This window comes from Tympanuchus pallidicinctus, unplaced genomic scaffold (genome assembly GCF_026119805.1).
Source record: "Tympanuchus pallidicinctus isolate F22 unplaced genomic scaffold, pur_lepc_1.0 scaffold1, whole genome shotgun sequence".
In the NCBI taxonomy this organism is placed as follows: domain Eukaryota; kingdom Metazoa; phylum Chordata; class Aves; order Galliformes; family Phasianidae; genus Tympanuchus; species Tympanuchus pallidicinctus.
In genome coordinates, this window is record NW_026294618.1 from 70,854,924 (window position 1) to 70,876,295 (window position 21,372).

A 21,372-nucleotide genomic window follows, 5' to 3' on the forward strand; every position below is an offset into this window, starting at 1 on the left:
CTGAAGTCCGCCATGCAGAAAATTTGCACCTCCTAACTTTTATCTACACTTGCTGAATGCTTATGGTGATCAAACATTGGACATTGGTACACTGAGATGGTTGGTGGTGTGTTTCAGAGAAAACAGCGATGTGAAAGACAAGTCACATTCCAGATAGCTGTGCACAGCTGTCACATCACAAAACAGAGAGCGTATTGATAACGCATCCGTGTGAACTGGCTAATGGTGGTGACTACATTGAAAAATAGTGCTTTTTTAGTGGAGAATTTGCTCTACTAAATAGTGTTATTGTACTCTTTGCATCTGTTGAGGTTTCCAAGGAAATAAGTAAGAGGCATTACTTTCAGAGCAACTTAAGTATCTTATGAAAATCAGACACAGTAGAACTGTGGAAAGAAAACAGAGCAAGAAAATTTAGCTTTGTGTTCTACAGAAATTGGATCTATATGATAAAACTTACTTACAGGTAGAGATTCATGTTTCCCTTTTATGACAAGTGTGTCCTACACTGCTGCTCTCCATTCCTTTTTTCTTTACTAACTGGTTAACAGAATAGTTAGCAACTTCACATTTATCTTAAAATTAAAATTTGGTTTCTAGTCAGAATTGTATTGTTTGGATTCATTTTCCATTTAGGGTTACAAGATGCGTGTTATCTATTTCCTTTAAATGGGTTGTTAATGAAATAAGATTTCCAGTTTGCATTTTTAAACCCATTGTTCTTGAAAACAAAACTTCAAGAACATACTACAAACACAGCATAGTTTGTCTGGTTCCAAATGAGAAATACACAACATGTACTTCAGACATGTCTAAATAAACCAACTTGACAATCAGACTAGAAGCATCCCATAGCCATTATGGTATGAGAAAAGAAACAAAGAAAAGGAATAGATAACAGCTTGCAACCAATAAAACAAAAAATCACTAAGACCAAGTTTGGTGTGCTGTACCAAGAAGTATGCGAAGGCCTTATTTATGAAGGATTTTTACAGACCCTAATGTCTGAGGAACATAAAAAATACAACACATTTGAATTACTGAATAATTAGCAAGAATGACAGTTCTACATTGCCATGTGCCATATACAGTTATTTTCGTTCCATCTTCAGTTAAAATATTCTCTGAGTTTGTATTTCTAAAGAGGCCATCTGCTTCTGAACTTATACAAATGGCCTTAACTGTGAAGCAGTTATGGCTATGAGTATTTGTGAAACAGGAATAATGGCTGCCTATAAGTTGCTTAAAAATAAAGGTTTGTCACAAGGCTGTTCATGCTCCATATTTTTGGGCAGAGTTTAGAAAACAGCAAGGCTTTGCACCTACTTGCATTCTGCTAAGTAGCCCAGACTGAACAGCATTCAGTAGATTTGGCACCACATCATGCCACATCTTCTGTCTTAAAAGTCTACTCATTCAGTACACTGACCTCCAGTCTAGTGAATATAATCTTTGGACTCGTTAAAAATACTCATTAACTACAAGGAATTTAACCTGACTTGAAACAGACTTTTAAGGCTGCCAAAATTCTAGAAATATACAGCCTTTATCTCAGCCACTGAGTCAAAACTAAACCAAGACAAACCCCTCCATTACAAAGTTTCAGTTGCTATCAGGAGGAAGGTTGGGATAAAATAGTGTCAGAGTGCTTTGTAAATCAGTTACTTTGCGTGCAGTCATGCAGTTTTAGCTCAGTGATGCACTCGTATAACAATTTATACCCTCTAAGGACATTATCTACCATAAATTCAGTTCCAAAAACTGCAATAAAGAGTAACAAAACATAGTTGTCAAGCGATCCACCATTTCCACATAAAGCTATCAAGCATCCAAAAGAACTCCAAAACTTAAATATCAGATGGCTTGAAAAGTAATCCCATTTTTGTGACAGTGATATTCTAATACAATTTTAAAGTTTAACAGGATACACAAAAACAAAATAAAACAAAGCCCAACAAGATCTTGTATTAAGCTGATTCTACAGGCCAAGAATAACTTGTTTCTTTCTGTTGAGTTGTAAACCCAGGATCACTGAAAGAACAAAAGAAAAAGTAATCCACTTCTAAGTGATCCACTCTTCTAAGAGGAGTTTGCTTTTTTATGTTTGTTCATGGAACAGAAAACAAAACTGTTAGTCACATGCTCTGCCCTTCTGCATTTCTGCTATGTGCACAAGCACATACACACACACCCATTTACTCAGTCTCTCCCAAACCCAACAGTGGGTTCTGTTGCATTTTATTTCCTTTTAGTAGAAGGTTACTCCCAAGAAATTCTAACTACGCTGCAAGAACGTTAAGAATGAGACTGAATGGTACTTAAAAAGTGCTTGAGACAACTGTACAATTGCAATACATACACTTAATAGTTATTAGATCCAAGTATCTTAAATATCACCCAGCCTTCCTCTTCCAATAAAGTTATTTGTGTTTATTGTCTCTGTCATGATTATTAGCTAGACAGTTTCTAAACAACTCATTTTTAAAAACAAAATAGGTACAAAGATGCTTTTTATTGAAGACAGAAGTATTTTCAACTTAGTGTATTTTAAATATGTATGGACTACAAGAAGAACAGAAAACATACATTATATTTCAGAGTACTCGGAGGGAACAATATTGTTGTCTGACATGCTTTTTTATTCCCCAAAACAGGAGAAACAGTATCCAATGGTGATTTCTGAATCCAAGAGATACTGAAAAATTTTCAGTGAACTTTTCTATGCAAACACAGAAGAAAAAGAAATCACAATTCTGGACCTTGGGACTACAAAGGGAAAGATGAAAAATAACCTTCATCAGAACTTGGTTTTAGAGAAACAAAAAAAAAAAAAAGATGAGTGCATGGGATTAAGTTTATACCCAGGCTTTGATTCTATTGTACTGAAAGCGACAGGTGAAAAGAATCTGTATCAGCTCTGTGGAACTGTGACAGTTCTATACAAAGACAGGCTCACTTTGCAGGGCTTTTGTTTATCTCCTATCAGTTCACTACAAAAATAGCATTCAGTTTTCAGACAGATCTTTATTTGTTCCATTGAGACCATAGGGTTAGGCCAGTAAGACTGGCTAGCCAAGTTACTCACTTGTGAACTCTGATATTAATAGGTTATTTTGTCATAAACTGCTCTCGATATAGTAATGGAAAAGTACATATGAACCAAAAAAAAAAAAGGTTTGCAAACCTCAACCTTGCTTTGTGTGTCTTTGTGCTGAAAAACATCAACACTGGCAAAATTTAGATCTACAACTCCATTTGACCTAGTCAAAGAACAGGCAGATGGACATGAAGGGGATTCTTTTGATATAATAAAAAATTTATAACAAATGATGTCATCTGACGCAGCAATTAATATATAAAATATATAAAAATAAATCTAAAGGTTTTTTTCCTCCAAATAAATATTAATTTAACAACAAAATGGGAACATTTTGAACATATTTGTATGTATGGAAGTTATTCTTAGTAAACACGTGTTCCCACTCGCAAGGCCTCCTCATTCTTCCTGCATCTAAGATCATCATGAAAGCAAAAAATACCCATTTTTCCTTGATGTATTCAAGTACAGAGAGCTAAACAAATGAGGACCTAAAGCCATCAATTCATTGAGAAATCACTGTTTGATGAGACAAACTTACTTGATTGCAAGTATTATATATACATACATATATAACTACTCTCTATATATTTTAGATTTTATATATATATATAACTACTCTAATAATATGATGTTACCTTTTTTAACCTACTTTCTTCATCTGCTAGTACTTTGCAAGTTGCTCATCTTTGATTATAAAAACGTTATCAAAACAAGCTGGTGGCTACAATAGTCACAAGGAGGGAGGAAAAAAGAAAAGTAAATTAACAAGGAGCCTCTGTTAAGGTTTCCAGAGCTCTCAAGTCTTCATACTGACTGTATGTACCATGCAAGGTGTTTAGAAAAACATCTAGTTTTACAGGACCATTGGTCAAATTATGAGATGTTGATGATACAGAGAGTGCTTAGAACTGCAGAGTATCCAGAGAAGGAACACACCGAGATCATCATCAGGTCCATCTCCTGTTTCCAAACAGGACTATTTGAAAAACACACAACCTTGTGTCTGAGAGCTTTGTTCAAATGCTTCTTGAAATTTGGCAGACTTGGTACAGGATATCTCAATTTGGAAAGGACTCACAAGGCTTTAATTACCATCATACTTGAGCACCAGACTTTACTTAAATATCATTTAAATGTATAACCCTCAGAAGGATCAACACAGTGGAATAGCAATACAGGAGGTGTAATAAAGCACAATAGAAAAGCACTACAAAGAAGTGCTCACCTGTCTCTAACAATCTAGGCTCATAGGGAAAACTCCACAAAGGAGGGATCTCCCCACTGGCAGTCAGCCCTTAAATGAGGTCTAAGAGAGGTACAGCCAGGCTCCACCTTTTCCGGTCACACAGCTAAACTGCCTTCACCTGTGCTCCCAAGGCTGACCAGGTCCTTTTCCCAGGAGCTCAATCAGTGGTTCAGGCCACAACCCAACAGTTCCCATACTATGTGATAAAGCTTGCAGGTACTTGCAGGTACCAAACAGAAACAAAAGGCTAAGATTTGTAGCTTAGAAAGCATGCAGGCACTTAAAATCCACTGAGTTAAGAACAAACATACAAGACCACTTTGCGTTCTATAGGTTGACTTACCCTCAAATTGATGAGAGAGAAAAACATTCATTTCTAACTTGCTTGAAAGGATAGAGTAAAACCATTGTCTATTGATGAAAGACCACTGCATCAGAGGAAAGAATTCAAAGCCAACAAGAAATCTTATTTTGCCCTAAATTTTCTACATTAGGTGCTGTACTAATACAAGATGTACCATACAAGAATCTCACTTATTTGCCAGAAGTCAATGGCTAACCTGAGCTTTTGGCCTAATCAAAGGCTGAGCATGCCCCCTCGGCAGAAGTAAACATGAAACCTTACAGGCATGAGCAGTCAGGAAACAAATCTGGGTACACGCTTTCCAGGCAGAAGTTGTGAGCTAACAGCCAGCTGCCTTTCATCAGGATTCATGCTCTGCCTCCAGCCTCTGGTTAGACAAACAACACACTCTGCCCCTCTGGGTACAGTAACATATCCAGGGTTGGAGTGAGTTATGCTGCTGTACCATAGGCCTACAGTTATTAAACAAAGAAAGGTGATTGTTATCCCACAAGTGGATAATGGCAGTCAGTAGAAGGGTGTAGGAGACAGAATAGAGCATGGAGTAAAGGCCATAAAGAGTTTCATTGTAGAAGGAAAGATTACGTAGGAAGAGGAGAGTATAAGAGTAGAAATTATGTTGTTACAGTTTAAGAGAAAAATGCATTCTGAACAGAATTTTTCTTAATTTATTGCCAAAAAGGTTGAAGGTCATAAACATTTAATTAGAAGCTGAAGTTTTATGTTTCATAACATCTCACAACTGCAAGGCTTTACTGCGGTCAGTTCAACTGTAAGAGTTTTTATATTGTTGCTATAAATCACCTGAGCTACTGGTAATTAGTTGCAATTTTGTTTTAGTGCTTCTGAAGCTACTGTCTCCAAAAGGCTCAGTACAATTGTTTCTATCAGTTTATTCCCAAGTAAGTAATCCCATTAGGATTTGAGCTGACTTTGAATTATTAGTTTCTTGGGGAAAGGTAGAAGCAAACTAAGAGCCAGAACGCTATGGTTAAATAAAACAATTTGAAAGCAAAATAAAGCATGTGTGTGCTGAATTCCTCCTTCAAAGAAAAGGTGCAGAAAGGAGTTTCCTGGGGAATAAATGGAAAGTAGAGGTCTGACAGTTATTTCCTTAAGTCATCAACAGCAGAACAGAAGAACACAGTTCAACCCCATACCCTCCACCCAACCATTCACTACCTTTTCTCCACAACCAAAGCTTTCCAATAAATGAAAATGTCTTCAAATTCCTTTCTGTATCTTAATCTCCAGAAGTGCAAATTCATACACAAAGGTAGGGAGAAAAAAGTAGTAACACAAAAAGACGTTGTTGTACATAACAGCAATTAACAGCTAAAATAAACAATGTCTTACAAGACAAAAACAAGACTACTGTCTTGGTAATAATTCATTAAAGTATCTGGTACTGCACCAGAGATCACAGATGGTTTGGGTTGGAAGGGACATTTAAAATCATCTGTTTCCCAACCCTCCTGCTACAGGCAGGGACACCTCCCACTAGACCAGGTTGCTCACATCCCCATCCAGCCCGGCCTTGAATGCTTCCAGTGATGGAACATCCACAATCTCTCTGGGCAACCTGTTCCAGTGTCTCACTGCCCTGACAGTAAAGAATTTCTTCCTAATATATAGTCTCTCACATCAGTAATATTATATTTTAAGCTTTAACAATGAAACAAAATGTGCATGTGGGTGTGTGGTGGTGGAGAGACAGACTGTGATATGTTCTAAGTATCTGAACACACATTTGGTATCCGATCAAGCACCACAGTTCTTTTGCAAAGAAAGGAGATTAGCGGTAGAGTAGGACTTCTCTCAAACTTGTACAACAGAAGCTAAAAATGGATCATATGTAACTTATTAGATATAATTCCAAACCAAAACAAAGCATAAAGAAAATCCATTTTTCCACCCTTAAAGTGATCATACATCTGAGGTCTTGTCTTCAATTTATTTCCACAATTCTTTTGTAACTTCAAGTGAATGGCATAAAATTGCACCAAGAGCCCACTCCAGCAGTAATCTTTCCTTAAACACAGGCATATCCTGAAGGACAGTCATAATCTTGAAAGAACAGACGTGACAGTTTGAATAAAAAAAAAGAAAGCAGTTTTTGTTTATTAAGTAAAGTGATGAATTAGCAGTGGTACCCTCCAAATCTTTAACCATAACTTGGCACATCTTAACAATCAGTTCCATTTAACAGAACACATAAGATGATCATAACATTCACAGGTTTTATTGGCTTTTGTCACAATTTTTAGTTCCATTTTGTTTTTTAACTTTAAGAAAAATTTAAATGATGAGAAAGATCTACTTTATTTAACACTGAAACATTGACCTTTCTTCAGGTTAGATTTTCCTGTTACATTATATATGATTTGCTATACAAGTCTGAAAATTGCAGCAGCTGATTTAGAGCAATGCCTTGTAGCCATGAAGCCAGTGTCACAAAGCACACCCATAACACAGCACTGAATGGTATCTAGCTGTATCAAGGGCAGGAGTTCTTTCCTCATCTCCAGAAAAAGCCCACACCAAAAAGTAGATCCAAATCACTTTATTATCCATGATTATATAACTATGTCAGAAGGCACGAAATTGTAACAATTTTCAGTCCATCCTGAAAATTTGATTTTGTCCTCCTGGAAGAACAAACTAGGGGATAGACCATCATAAATATTAAGTCTTCTGGTGTCACTTTAGTCATCAGTCTTTTGGCAACGCAGAGCTATCATACTCAAGCTCCAATAACAGAACATGAATTGCTTTCACAGTTTTGAACAGTTAGCATCAAAGCCTTCCTTAGCAAAACCTGTTTCCAAAATGCTCAACACTTTGGCTTCTGTCTGTATTTCCACTTCTGATTTTTTCTGATTCCATTTTTCTGAAAGATATTTTTCTTCATATTGTATAAGCAGATGAAAGAAGTTAAGCTACCTACAACACAGCACTACTCTTTCACGGTGTGCTACTAAGAAATGCTAGTAAAGATTTTTCAGAACATCCATCAGGAGAGAAAATTGACTCTCAAGGTAGGAGATGGAGTTACAGCAGTTCAACAGTTTGCTTATTATAAATATATAGAGGAGTAAAAAGATAGGCCTGAAGACTAGTATAACCAATAAAAGTCTGTCACCAAAAGCTTATTCAGATATTACCAGGAAAATTTAACAAATTAGTATTTTTTACAATTTCATATGTTCTATCAACTTCAGTGGAATTGAACAATGATTCTGGTAAAAATGAACAACCACAAACAAAATCAGTAAAGTGATCAATATAAAGCAAATACAGGAAGCTGCATGCTTATTTTGGTGTTTGTAACAAAAACATTGGTATATAGTCAGCTATGAGAATGCGAGTAAGACCACGGCAGCAAGAAAAAGCAAGAAAATAAAACATTAAGGAAAAGAAAAAAACCACACAACATCCACAACGCAGTAATCTGTGAATTCTCTTGTCAGTAATGTAGAAGACAGACATACTGCCTTAACAAGGAGGAAACTGAAGATAAATGAGGGGGAGAGAATTGGCTCAGGGGATACCTTTTCTTTCCCACCTTAAACCTCAAACTGAACCTGAAAAACAAAGCAAAACTGTAAAAACAAACAATGCCACGCAATTAAAGAGTAAAGTTTAGGTAAATCAGGGTGCAGTGCTGCTACTACTGCATTTTAATTTACTGTACTGTCACTATCTGATATGTAAGCCACATCATTTACATTCATTGATGTGTTCATGAATACTACTGCTTCAGCTGGGACCCTGTGAGCTCTGCATAGCAGCGTGATTTTCCTAGATCAACTCATCAATGGTATTAAAAGAAAAACAAGAAAGCTGTTCATACAACCTGGAACAAAGAAAGTACCTGACACAGTACCATACTGAAAACAGAACAAGAGAAAACACACTATCCTGAAAAATGCAAGAAATAATGTAGTTCATTAGATGAAGCCAAAGATCAATAATGAAGCCAGTCTTAGTTCATATTTTCAATAATGGCCTTGACACTAAATGGAAGCTGCTAATGAAATCTGAATATAACACAGTTGGAAAACACTCGCACTGTGAAGGAAGGTCAAAATGTTACTGAAAAAGAACAAAGTGAGATTTGAGGAATAATTTCATTTCACTTTAGTGTGTGCAAAATCATTCATTCAAGAATGAAAGGAGAATTTTTCCATCTGGTAGTTCATCAGAAAGAATAACCGTGACATTGTACTCAACAAGAACACAGAATTGCACAACATTTCCAGTAGAAGTAATGCTTCAATGCCACTTTATTTGCCAGATAATTTTTCATAAAACACTGCTTAAATTCTTCTTAGGCATAACCAAAAAAAAAACCAAACAACCCACAGAGCAAGTACAGAGAAGGACCTGTTTCCCAGTCAACATACTGCATAAGAAAAACTAAATGTTTGTCTTATTTAAAGACTAGTTAAATTTTTGACTAGATTAACCTCAGAAAAATTAGGTCTGACAGTAAAATCAGGAAGAAAGGAAAAGTACATAAGCTAAATAAGGATATTGCTGTGCAGCATGGTTGAAAAACCTCAAGGGATGAGATGCTAACCAGAGAGACCTATACAAGCTTGAGCAGTGAGCCCAAGGTAAATCTCATGAGGTTCAACAAATCCAAGTGCAAAGTTTTGCACCTGGGTTATGGCAACCCCCAATATCAGTATAAGCTTTAAGAAGAAAGGATTAAGTGCAGCCCTGCTGAAAAGGATTTGGGGGTACTGGTAGACGGCAAGCTAGACATGAACTAGTAATGTGCCCACACAGTACAGAAAGCTGGATCCTGGGCTGCATCAAAAGCAGCATGGCCAGCAGGATGAGGGACATGATCCTGCCCCTCTTCTCCACACTGAGGTCTCATCTGGAGTACTGCATGCAGATGTGGAATCCTCAGTACAGGTGAGACACAGACCTGTTAGAGCACATCCAAAGGATCCAAGGGATGGAACACCTCTCCTATTAGGACAGCTGGGGCTGTTCAGCCTGGAGAAGAGAAGGCTCCCAGGAGACCTGATAGCAGCCTTTCAGTATCTAAAAGGGGACTACGAGAAAGAAGGAGACAGACAATTTAGCAGGATCCATTGTGATACGACAAGGGAAAATAGTTTCAAACTGAAAGAGGGGAGACTTAGATTAGATATAATGGAGAAATTTTTTACAATAAGAGTGACGAAGCACTGGGACAAGCAGTCCAGAGAGGCAGTGGATACCCTGTCTTTGGAGACATCCAACATCAGGCTGGACAGGGCTCTGAGCACCCTGTTCTAGCTGTAGTTGCCCCAGTTCATTGTAGGGGAATTGGACTAGGTGACTTTTGCAGACAATTTCTGAGAACAGGATCTTTAATCTCAGCATGTCTTTCATATAGAGGTTAGAAGAAAAAAAATTCCAGTCCTCAGTAAAGCAAGTCCCTGAAACAGCCTTCCATCACACATGAGATGGATGAAGGAAAAAAAAAAAAAAACAAGCAAAAATACAAAAAACCCCACAGGCAACATCAGTAAATCAAAACTGAAAGGAACTGGTTTAGTAAAGAGATCCATGATGCAGTTGTTTAGTAAAGCAGTAACATTAACAACTATGCAAATACTTGAGTTCAGGATAAAGAAAGTTCCAGGCTAGGACTGCCCATTTGTACTTACCATCAGACTTAGAATTCAACAATTTTTGAGATCTGACAATTTTATAAATCTAAAAAGTTTTGTCTCCTGTTGAAAATATGACTCAAAAGGACAAACTGAGTTTCTCTGTATCCTTTCCAAAAGGTGGATAAAAAAAAATTCCTTCCCATCTTTAGCAAATCATCAGAAGCAAATCTGTAGCCCTCTGCCAACAGAGGAGAGCTATCAGGATTATTTCACCTTAAAGGAGGTTTACACTAAAGGAAATTCTTTCCATTCCCTTTCCTGTTTGTTTTGCTCAACTCAGCACATATACACATCGTCTCTCATACCGAAGCTGAATGCTACATAAAATCTTGATTTTTTAAAAAACTCAAACATATAAAAACATATAAAAGCCAAAACCAAAGATCTGTTTCATGCATTAGTAAGCGCAGAAATATTTTAAAATAAATTACTGTGGAGCTGGATGACCAAGAACAGAAGTCATCTCAATCTTTTGAGGTATTCCTGGCTTTTCCTTATGGTTAATGAACCTAAGAGGTAAGACTAAACATAAAAAGATACAGGCAGCACCTCCCTTCAGAACTGAACGCTTTATTTCAGTTTTTTGAACTAAGACTTATCACAACCTTTTCTTTTTTAGCAGTTGTACAGGTAATTCCAGCATAGATTATTAGAAGTTTGACAATAATAAAATTAGTAATCAGAACAAGAGTTAGATACAAATTCAGTTTTGACAGGCTCAGAGTCAATTTCAAACTCAGCTTGTCCTGCTCTTTAACAGTAAGACAACCTTTTTGGAAGAAATCCAATTGAGTAGTTCAACAGATGTTCACACATTCAAATTCTAGTATTGGTAATCATGTTTTAGAATTCAGTGACAAGGTTAGCGATATATATCTGAAGCAATAACTGAAAAAGATGACATTTCTCAAGAGCTTATTCCTTTGTTATGGATTATAGTTATAACATATTTTAACTGCCAATAACTTCTTTGGGAATACTTGTCAACTGGTTTAAACCAAGAATACACAGTGTAAGTACAAAAGACTATTTATTGGGCTTAAATAAAAATCTTTCCAGTATCATAATAGAGAAATACTTTGTACCACAATAGACGAGGTACAAACAATTTAGTGGAACATCAACTAAAATTCTCAATTATCAGACCAACTATCATCAGTGAACGTGGTATTATATGGAATAATTCACATTAGAATGCTCTTGGGACATCATCTAACCCAACTCCCAAAGCACTGAATTCACACCAATATTTTGTAGCTGAGAATTTACTCCATCAAATAGTGTTACTGTGCTCAAAGCATCCCCTGCAGTTTCCACAGAAATGAAATAGGAGGCATTACTTTCGGAGCAATCTGCATGGTTTTACAGAACAGAGGCACATTGACTCATGTCCTTCTCAGCAAATCTATTTCCCAGCAGGCAGTCCCCAGCATGTACTACTGCAAGAGATTCTACAACCCCCACCCCAAGCATAAGACCTTACATTTATCCTTCTTGCAGGTCACGATGTTTATTATGGGCCATTCCTCCAATCTAAGTCATAGAGCACTGTTCTTGACCATATCAACTTCTGTAATGTGATGTCACATTCTAATTTGATGAGGACAGGCCCCATTTCCTCTTCTAGGTCACTGATATAGGTACTAAACAAGATAGGTCCCCAGCCACTTCTAACTGGTCTTTGGGCAAAGTATGAACCACTGACTGTAAACTTTTTAAGCCTGACAATCCAGACACTTTTTCCATTCTTCTACTCCTCCCATTGGAAAGATAACATTGCAACTTGATTATACAGACACCGTGAAATCATGCTAAAAGCCTGGTTAAAATCGAGACAGATGATGAACAAACTGCCATAAGCAATATTAAATCTTAGCTAACAGAATTTATTGTTTAAGCAATATACAGAAAGGCCACAAACTTATCAATAAGCAACATGTAAAAAATACTCACAGACTTCACTGAGGGCTATCTAATGATAGCTTAAGTTTAAAAAAAAAAAACAAAACAACACAACAAAGAAACAATTGCAATAGATTTCTTCCTCTAAAGGAAGAGGACACAGATGAAGAATGTTCATACATAAAACAGAAAAGATTCAAATTTTAGCATCTGCAGATATAGCCCATGGAAAGAGATATTATTTCACCACCAAAGCAAGGAAACTCAAAAGTATCCCTTTATACATGAATTATGCAAAGGGAAAGATTTCATGCTTTAACAAAGAATGAAGAGCTACTAAAAAGGAAGTTATTATTTATCAGTATAAATTATTACTCCTTCATACACAAATGCAACAAATATGTTGACTTCCACTTGGATTTCTAGTTGAGTAAGTTTTCACAGTGACCCAAAGGTGACTTGCAGGGTGTCCATGAAGAACAGTTTGGTTTTTGGCAGGTTTTCCTTAGTTGTGTTGTTTTTCCCCCAACCGTGTAATCTCATATTAAGTCACAGTGAGGAGGATCTAACATATTTGAGATGCGCATTATTACTTTTCCCACAGTTATTCCTGGAGCTGTCACAAACAAATATCATACTGAAAGATGTGGCTGAGACAGCTGGTAAAGAAAAGAATTGGCTCAGGAGAAGCTTAAATTGCAGTTTTAAACACCTCTGACCTACAGGCATCCTGAACATAGTCAAATGAGCAAATGCTAACACTGCTGAGTATAGTCTACATAAGAAAAAGGAAAACATGACATCCAACATCTACTTCCTAGGAGAAAATATCACTATGCATATATGCAAATGTTCTGTTTTAACATGCAGCTACTGTATTTCCATAGATATAGAGCAAGGCACATATTCAGTTAACTGCTTGCACATACAAAGACAGTTTGTATGCACATTACCAGGAACAACAGCACACTCCATAATTGATAGTATACTATTATATATTTAGCAGTACTTAAAAGCTAAAATTTTACAAGAGTAAAATTAAAAATAATATTATGAATTTAAATACCTGTTTGCTGCAGGGCAGTATGAAGCAAAAGAATAGTCAGGTGCTTCTAACAACTATTTTACAAGGCAACAATCTTTATCCGGTCGTACAGTGAAACTCTTCCCTCTGCCACAATAATTTTTGAGCCTGTCGTTTGACTCAGCAAGATTTGATAGAGAAGATCAAGGGTAATTACACCTACAGAAACTTCATTAGTAGAAGTTACATAACCACGGAGAAAAAGTCCAAAGCACCCTGAGAGAAGCACTGACATTAGCAAAATTATCAAGTCTCAGAAACTCACGGGCTAATGAAGCAGTGCTTGCCCTTTATTCAGAAGGCTCCAATGACAATAATGATTTTTCAGGGAAGAGGTTACCAAAAGTTCAGGCTCCCAGCAACTCCCTCTACCCTAACAGTAGCAACCTCAACTCATCTAGAAAACATTGTTGGAGCTCAGCAGATATTTGCTTGTCTGTTTTTTGTTGTAGCATTCTGAACTACCATCTTCACAGCTCTTCACCAATCCAGTTAACCTCATCTGATCTCTTTCCCTTAGCAAATTGGTTAAATTTCACACTTGAAGTAGAAATAAACCTGTTCTCAAACTGCTATGGATTACAGCAAGCACTGTTTACCCCACTAGTCTCATCATCTTCAAGTAGATGAATTTGTAATGGTTTCCTATGCAAACAAGGCTGTGTGACTGAAAGAAATGTACAAACATACCAAGAAAGTTGCAGAGTAGCAGTGAATCTGAGAGGAGGAAGACAACCACCTCCAGACTAACTGTCAAGTAAGGGAGAAAACATTTGAGAATTCACAGGTTTATCCCAATAGTTTCTGATTCTGTTAGGCAGTTTCTACAGCTGTCTATATAGTTCTGTCAATTTACTCTGTGAATAAACTGTTGTTTCAGTTGCCCAAAAAAAGGAATTTGCAGTAGAATGTTACTGTTCTGATGAGGGATTTTAGCTACTTGGACATCATTTAATTGACTTATATAGATCAATCCAGATCAAAGACTTAGAGGATCAGACTAAGGGATATCTTTATATCAGCAGTATGAAGGCAACTATGGAAGTGTCAAAACAAATCCTGTGTGTTAGCACATTAACATTTAAAAAAAATAATCTCCACAGTTATTTGAAAGCCTTCCTCATATAACGGTTCTGGCTAAACATCTCAATAAGTTTCCCAGTCCTAGACATACTGTAGCAATTGGACAGATAAACATGGTGGAAAGGCAATACAGGAATGTAACAGCAAGGGGACCAGCGTGGATAAGATGATATTTCACAGGTAAAGTAAAGGTGCTCACCCATCTCTGAAAGTCCAGGCTTGCAGAAAGGACTCCACAAGGGAGGGATTTCCAACCAGAGATCCTTTGCCAGTGGCTGTCAGCCCTTAAATGAGGTCTAAGAGAGGTGCAGCCAGGCTCCACCCCTTCCAGTCACACAGCTGAATTGCCTTCACCTGTGCTCCCAGGGCTGACCAGGTCCTTTCCCCAGGTACTCAATCAGTGGTTCAGGCCACAACCCAACAGTTCCCATACACATACAAATAACCTTTAAGTTATTTCAGCCAAAATTACTGCCACTCTTGCACTGCGTGCTGAGAAGCACCTTTCAGCCATTCAGCTTGCCACCCTCATTTACTGCACAATGAGATTAGTGTTCCTTCAAAATGGCAAAATTAACACAGTAACTGTATAGTTTCTCATGGAGCACCATTTGCATACCACATTTTTGTGAAACATACAATGAAGTAAACTAACAGAAATTCCCAGTGGTTTCACTTATTAGCTTTCCAGTGTCAGACGAGTGCATGCTGACATAAACTAATTCCTATCTTGTCTCAGCTCATATCACAGGTTCCATACTGCCAAACATAAAACATTTTTCTCTGGGATTCAGATAGAAGAGAACAGAAGAGTAATAACAGTACTGCTGAGAAAAAAGGCTATGGGTTTATAAATACAATGGGTTGTTTTGCATTAGTCCAATGAATGAAATTGTTCTCACACTGGGTTTGCATTCATCATCAATTAGAATTTTTACATGACAAACCCAGAGCATCCTGCTGAACCCAAATCACAGCTGGCAATCCTCGCGTGGCAACACAACCACTCTTTGAAACAGCTCCCTTCATTGCTATAGAGGGGGAAAAAAAGACACACAACACACTAGGACTAAAAATAATAAGCTGTTGTCCTGACAACCTCACAAAGGCTTACTTTACTACAGCAGAGCAGCGAGATAACCTGATCACCTTAAGCTGCTCCTAATTCTTCTAGAGCAGCTGGCCACTACAATAAGAGATGTATGCTTGCATACACACTATATACGATAACACATTATGCATTAGGATGTATGCATATACAAAGACACATTGTTCCCACTTTTTTCCCTCCACTTTATGTCACACACATTTAGTGTGAATTCTCATATTGCAGTACATGTCAAGTATTCATTTTTCAGTGCTGAGAGCCTAGAAAAATACTTAATACTTACTTGTTCCCTTGAATGTTCTTTAGGTATCTAAAAGTAGGAAATAATAGGCTTTGAACTGAAAATCACAACAGAAAATAATCACAGAGGAACTGTGAGATTAGTTCTTAGATGAATAAATATATAAATGAATAAATAAACAAGTAAAAGAAAAACAAAAAAAAAAAACAAGAAAAAAGAGAGACCACAGAGTAGGATTTCCTATCTTTCACAAATGCCTCCTCCACAAAATGTAAGAGATAGAGAGAACACTCATTTGCAGTGACAGTTTTGCTAACTATGCATTAATTGCAGAATTCATTTCTACTCCCCCAAGAGAACGGAAAAAGAAAAGCAGCAATGATTTTAATACTACATGCATTTGAAAGCCATATTCACTTCTTACTCCCCCCTTATGTTCTTATCCCCCGTAACTTGCCACTTAATTCTCATAGCCTTATCAGATGTGATGGGAATAAGTGTGAAAATCCAAGTTGAAGGACAAAATAGGGGTAACTGCATGGTAGTTCAGAATTTCCTTTCCACTCTCACCATACAGAATAAGCGAGTGCCCCAAGTAAAAAATAAAAATAATAATTAAAAAAAAAAACAAAAACAAAAGCAAACAGCTTCATAGGCTCTATCAGATTTAAGATAGAGGTTAGTAAACCAAAAGGGAAACAGCAGCCCAGATTGTTGATTTGTATCACAGCCCTGTATCTGTATTATGTATCCTCTAACATAAAACCCGTCAAACCATTTTCATATCACTTAAATCTGGGAAGTTATATTTTGAAATTCCTGTGATTCAAAAACCTACCTAGAAGATGAGGCAGCAGGAAGCATCATCAAAGTCAATAGGCACCGTGTCAGTGAGAAGTTATGGGGCAACGGGGAGTGAAGGGAGAGGGGGAAGAATGAAGGAATGGCAAAAGCTATGGGAGGATTATAAAAATGTCTGCAAAGCTGGATATGTCACACTGCAGGATTCAGGGCAACAAATGAAGACATTATGTAAGAAAAGAATCAAAGTCAGTAGCAGAACTCCAACTCCCGTGCTCAGAATTTTATTCAAGCATCTGAATTCACAGAGCTGCTGAGGGGGAGGGGAAGTCAGAACAACTTCAGCTACTGCTGCCTTCCTAGCTACTACAGCAGAGCTTGATACCTCTCCTACAGAGTTTTCTAGATTCCCTTATTTCCAAGGGATTCCCTCCTCCCACTGCAGCATCTTTCTTCATTATGTCTCTTAGTTCTAAACAAATAAAGAAAACCATTCTTAAGCACGTACAGGTCATTTTCTTCAAGAATCCAAAACTCTCCAGATAACAGTAGCTAAAACAATGTCTACTTCCTTTCAAACACCTACTATTCTTAAAATGTTTCACAACAGATCCAGGAAGGCTGTTTGCTTGTGGGTTCAAAAAGATGGAGCAGCTGCTGATTACATTCATTACACATTCAGGAGATTAATTAATACAAAGTCCAAACATTTCTTAAGAAAAAAAAAAAATCAAGTCATATGGCACCACTGTCAAGCATTATGAAGAATTAATAGTATTCTTAGCACAATCTACATTTAAAATAAATAGTGTTTCTTTAATAGAAAAGTGTTAAACATGCTTCTCCACCTACTGAATGCAAATTCCATAATTGGAGCTTGGTACTGGGTTCTCAGATTTGTAGACAGTTATTACAGTATTTGCCCAAATGGGGCAGAAAAATATTGAGGTGCACCCCAAGCCTAAATTTCCTGAACCATTCAGATTTATAAGAGGATGAAATTCCTCTTAAAAATAAAGAGAGCAAGTGATACTTAACTTTACAGGAAGTAATGTTTTAAAGACTAAATACAAATTATGCTGCTCAGCACATTGATATTTTTTACTTTAAGTACAGCACCACAAATAAAGTCAGCCATCTCCTCTTTACTTCACTGCTTCACAGTGCTCCTTGCCCAAATCACCACCAAGCTTGAGCACAAATGGAATATAGAAGTAAAACACTTTAAAGCAAAAAATTGCAGTGAAAGAGAAAGGAACATTCATCAAACCATGACTTCATTTCAAGCTGTAAGGATGGCCACTGTTAGGTAATTTTGGATGACTAATGTGAGAAACAAGATAACCCAGCACTCCACCCTCCTTCCACAACCAGGAACTTGCAACGTTAGTAAGAAAATATAAGATGTATTTCTCACTCCTCTTTACCAAACTACAACACTCATCATTAAAATGCATGAACCTACTGGTAATATTTTAACAGCCAGCCACCTAACCGTAATCTTAGTTCCAGCTAAGGCAAGGAGCAAATACTTCTTTCTGCAGACAGAACTGCTGCTCTGCATATAACAATCTTAGGGGCAATGACCGGCTACCATGCCCAACGTGAAGCTGACAGTGATGAAAGAACTGCCTCAGTTCACTTGTAAAGGTCATCAGGCAGTAAAAGAGGCTTTGCCTGTGTGACCACTGCTTTGCTTAGTTCCTGGTTTCACTCAACATCTGCAATAATATTTCACAATGCATTTGGGTAATAGTGCTTATCAGTAAGTGCCCACAAGAAAGACTGAATTATCTTTCTCTTATGATAACAAAACAGAAATCTGAAGTAGTCTGACTGGCACAGTAAGCAAATGCCAGCTAGAAACAAATAAATAAGGTTTTGTTTAACTCTGGGTTTCACATCATAGCCTTGGCATATATGAATGACACCTTTAATTGATCCAACATGATTGGTGAAACAGCCTGGCATCCTTACAAGCACATATTCCTTCTTGTTACATCTAAAGTGCTGCATGACCTGATAAACACAATGGACTTACCAAACCAAGACAATACACATTCAGAGCCTTCCCCATGATCTTGTTTTTTATGAATGCTACATAAATTATAAATAAACTGTTGTGGAGCTTAAGTGGTGTTTAAACATCCCTAACACATCATCGCTCATGATGATTTAAACATTTCTGCATTAATAATGAAACATTTCAAAGATCAGATTTAAGTATCTCAGAGATAGTAGCAAAGATACAAACAGAGAGGAAATGCTGGAGTCCACTGCTAACAGGCACAGTTTTGGAAAGACTAAAGAACAAGACGAATAGAGCATCAGGCCTATGCATTCCTATCCCCAGCAGGTTGCGATGCCCTGTGTTCCTGAATCCAGTCTCTAAAATATTTCTGTCTAAAGCAGTTATGGATAGGATCTGAAGAAAAATTAGCTGACAAGCGTACTGTGGCCCTTTTTAAAATGCAGCCTGACTCAGTAGTAATAACTGAGATTGAATTGTTGTTTCTGTCAATTTTCAAACAGCCTTTCCTATGCAGCTGCCTTCCTTTAAAGAAATGCAAATATTGTTGAGAACTATCTTCCAACCAAATAAACTTCCTTTAGCTGTTGGTAGCAGCATGTAGGAAATACTGTCCATAAGCATGAAGACAAGCAGGTCAAATAGCTGAATGATGTCAGCCAGTAAGCAAACTAAATTCTGCTCTGCTCCCATCAGCGCCGAACTGATGCAGAAGGCAGTTTACTATTCACACGAAAGAACAAAATAGACAAAAACAGAAATAGTAGGCTGCAGAAACAGATTACACGCTTCCCTTCTCCGTGGGATATCTGAGATAAGAAAGCCATCTAGCGTTAGCTCGTAGAAGTGAAAGCCGCACACAAAAGAGCTTGGGAAAATTAATGTAAGCAATTCTCTGTTAACTTCTAGTTTTTATGATGCAGAAAACACAAACTCACTTCCCCTAGCGAAGCCGGACCGAAAGCAGACACTGGGACTACCAACGCATTTAAGCGACCCGGTACCCATCGCCTGCCCAGCTCCGTGTCCGCTAACAGCCGCATTTGACATTTGGCAACTTCGGAGTTGTCTTTGCCAGGAAAGCTGCCTCCGCACCCGCACCGACACGCGGCCCCCAAAGCGACAGGGCCGTAAGAACAGACCCGCGTCAGGTCCATCCCGAGTGGCTCTCAGGTAGCGAACCGAGCGGTGAGTTTGGAAAACGGAGCGCAGCAGCCACCCCTGAGGAATACATGGCAACAAAGAGTGCTGAAGGATACAGATTGAAACGCAGGCTGAGGCTCATACGCGGTAACTAAGTAAAAAGCACGAAATCCACTTCAAGAAGCAGCAGGGGCTGAACAGCCTCCCACCACTCTCCTCGACGCGAGGTGCAGCAGCGGCCGGCCCCGGAGCAACGCTCTGCGGGCAAACTAACTCCACGATTGCAACGATCCCTACAGCAAGCTTCGAAGCTCGGAGCCCAGCGCCGGAGCAGAGCTGCTCCCAGCGGGGCAGGACCGCCCCGAGGCGCCGGGCGTTACGTATGCGGCGGATCGCGGCGCCACTCGGAAAGCGAGCGATCCCCTCCAGCGCTCCGCCGGACCGCTGCCGCCCCCTCGGCCCGCAGAGCCCGAAGCGGAGCTCCGTCGCGCGCAGCACGGGGACCCCCGAGGCACCCGGCGGGGAGAAGTGCTCCCGCGTCCCCAGAGATCTCCCCGCCCGCGCCGGCTCCGCTCCTCCCTTACCTGCAGCCGCCGCAGCCCTCGCTCCAGCCACGGGACCCCCATCGCACACGCGGGCACCACCGCCCCCTCGCCGCTCCTCCCTCTCTGTCCGTCTCTCGGGGCGCGGAGCAGCGAACGAACGCGGCCGGAGGATGACCGCTGGGATCCCGCGCGCCGCTCCTCCGGTCTCCTCCGGTCGCCTCTCGCTCCCTCGCGCTCTGCCCGGCGCTGGCTCTCGAGTGCGCTCCGTCGCCGGACGGGAGGGGAGGCGGAGGGAGGGGCGGGATCAGTCCCGCTCACGCCCGCTCCCTCCGTCCCCCGCACGCACTCAAGCCCCGCCTCCTGCTGGTCCCGCCTTCATTGGCTCCGCCGGCTCGGTCCCGGGGGAGCACGAACTCCCTATTGGCAGCTCGCGCTGTCGCGCAACCGAACCGCCAGGCCCCACCCCACGGCGTGCCGGCCGCCTCCTTCCCCCGGCGGGGGTCGCGGGGAGGGGATGGCGGGGCGCCTCGGCGTTGGGTTGGGCGGCCGGCGGCGAGCAACAGGTGGGGCCGAGGGAAGGAGTATGGGAGTCCCTCAGTCGCCGTAGGGCTTGAGCAGAGCCTCAACGGAACTCCGCTCCGTGTCCTCGCGGCGCCTTCGCCCCGCGTCAAGTCCCTGGACGACGCCGCCCGTTGGCTCTTATAGCTGCTGCTGTCCCCTAGCGCCCGCGGCTCTCACCCAGAGCTCCGAGCCGAGGAAGCCCGTATCGATGGCTCGTGTTCTTGGAGCTGCCCCGCGAGGTCTGCTCCTGTGCACCGATCGCAAACTGCGGGCGGTTAGGAACGGAGATGTTCTCCCCCTTTGGCACAGCCCTCAGCACTCCTGGTTTGCCTCCCAAATGAGCCTCGGCCGGGCAACCGCATTTTCCGCTCCCTCCTCCACGCGTTCTGGTAGGCAAACCGAAATCAGGTTTGGGGATTTGAATTTCCCTATTCCCGCTCTGCGGCCAGTTCTGCAAGAGGCCGTGCGCACGGAAGTTGCAAAACAGAAG

At 39.8% G+C, this 21,372-nt stretch overlaps 1 protein-coding gene across 4 annotated transcripts in view; it reads right to left on the bottom strand.

Annotated features, from left to right (window-relative positions):
• Positions 1–20,590, bottom strand: part of SIPA1L2 (signal induced proliferation associated 1 like 2) — a 141,099-nt gene extending 120,509 nt beyond the window's left edge. For 2 of the 4 annotated variants that reach the window (XM_052702425.1, XM_052702196.1), the window contains exon 1: positions 20,361–20,590. The gene's annotated coding sequence lies outside the window, so the exon portion shown is untranslated. Of the gene's footprint in view, positions 1–4,325; positions 4,361–20,360 lie in introns of those variants that run through there. The other 2 variants (XM_052702344.1, XM_052702278.1) reach the window with 2 other exon arrangements.
• Between the last annotated feature and the right edge of the window lie 782 nt (positions 20,591–21,372).